The sequence below is a fragment of the Furipterus horrens genome, unplaced genomic scaffold (assembly GCF_987537825.1).
Source record: "Furipterus horrens unplaced genomic scaffold, mFurHor1.1.pri manual_scaffold_3, whole genome shotgun sequence".
Classification (NCBI taxonomy): domain Eukaryota; kingdom Metazoa; phylum Chordata; class Mammalia; order Chiroptera; family Furipteridae; genus Furipterus; species Furipterus horrens.
The window spans coordinates 131,337,557-131,338,923 of record NW_028327173.1 but is presented as its reverse complement, the minus strand read 5'-3'; the positions used below and the strand labels follow the sequence as shown (position 1 = coordinate 131,338,923).

The window sequence follows — 1,367 nt, the reverse complement described above, 5'->3', positions numbered from 1 at the left end:
GTTTGATGTAGTCCCATTTGTTTATTCTTTCCTTTATTTCCCTTGCCTTAGGAGCCATCTTGGTGAAAATACTGCTATGTGGGATATCTGAAATTTTTCTGCCTATATTTTTCTCTAGGACTTTTATGATGTCATGACTTACATTTAAGTCTTTGATCCATCTTGAGTTTATTCTGGTGTGTGGTGTCAGTTGGTGGTTTAGTTTCAGTTTTTTTGCATGTTTCTGTCCAGTTCCCCCAGCATTATTTGTTGATGAGGCTCTTTTCATTACAGTTAATGTTTCTTTCCCCCATGTCAAATATTAGTTGACCATATACCTGGGTTTATTTCTGGGCTCTCTACTCTATTCCATTGATCTATATGTCTGTTCTTATGTCAGTACCAGACTGTTTTGATTACAGTGGGTTTGAAAAATATGGAATGCTTCATGAATTTGCATGTCATTCTCGCACAGGGGCCATGCTAATCTTTTCTGTATCATTCCCATTTTAGTATATGTGTTGCTGAAGTGAGCACTGTGCTTCTACTTTTTTGTATTTTCTTCAAATTCTCTTTTCAGTGTTATAATTTTCCGAGTACAGGTTCATCCTTGGTTAGATTTATTCCTAGGTATTTTATTTTTTTTACAACAATCGTGACGGGGATTGTTTTCTTAATTTTCCTCTTTGGTAGTTTACTATTGGCATATAAAGGTACAACTGATTTCTGGATATTTATTTTCTACCCTGCTACTTTCTTGAATTTATTTGTAAGTTCTCATAGTTTCTTGGAAGAAACCTTAGGGTTCTTTATATATGGTATGATGATATATCTCCTCAGGCAAGGGAAACAAAAGAAAAAATAAACAAATGGGACTATATCAAATTAAAAAGTTTATTTATTTTTTATGTTTTATTGTTTGTGCTATTACTTACAGATGTCCCACTTACTTTCCCCCTTCTCCTCCCTCCCCTCCACCCAGCACTCCCTTACCTTCAATAGTCAATCCCCACACCTTCGTCCATATCCATGGGTACTTTGTGTATGTTCTTTGGTTAGTCCCTTAACCTTATTTCCATCAGCCCCCACCTCCTCCCTCCACTCTTACAGCTGTCAGTGTATTCCATGATTCCATGCCTCTTCCAAAATGAATCAGGAAGAAGCCAAAAACATGAATAACTGATGATTAACAAAATTGAAGCAGTAATAAAAAATCTCCTGGCATACAAAAGCCCTGAATCAGATGACTTCACAGGTGAGGTTTACCAAAAATTCAAAGAAGAAATAACTGCTATCCTTCTCAAACCATTCCAAAAAATTCAAGAAGAGGAAATACTCCCAAAATCTTTTTGTGAGACCAGTATTCTCCTAATTCCAAAACCAGGTAA

At 36.0% G+C, this 1,367-nt stretch overlaps 1 non-coding gene across 1 annotated transcript; it reads right to left on the bottom strand.

Annotated features, from left to right (window-relative positions):
• Positions 1 to 409: 409 nt before the first annotated feature.
• LOC150015958 (U6 spliceosomal RNA) lies at positions 410 to 516 on the bottom strand. The gene has a single exon (XR_016510153.1). It is a non-coding gene; the product is annotated as a U6 spliceosomal RNA (small nuclear RNA).
• Positions 517 to 1,367: the final 851 nt, after the last annotated feature.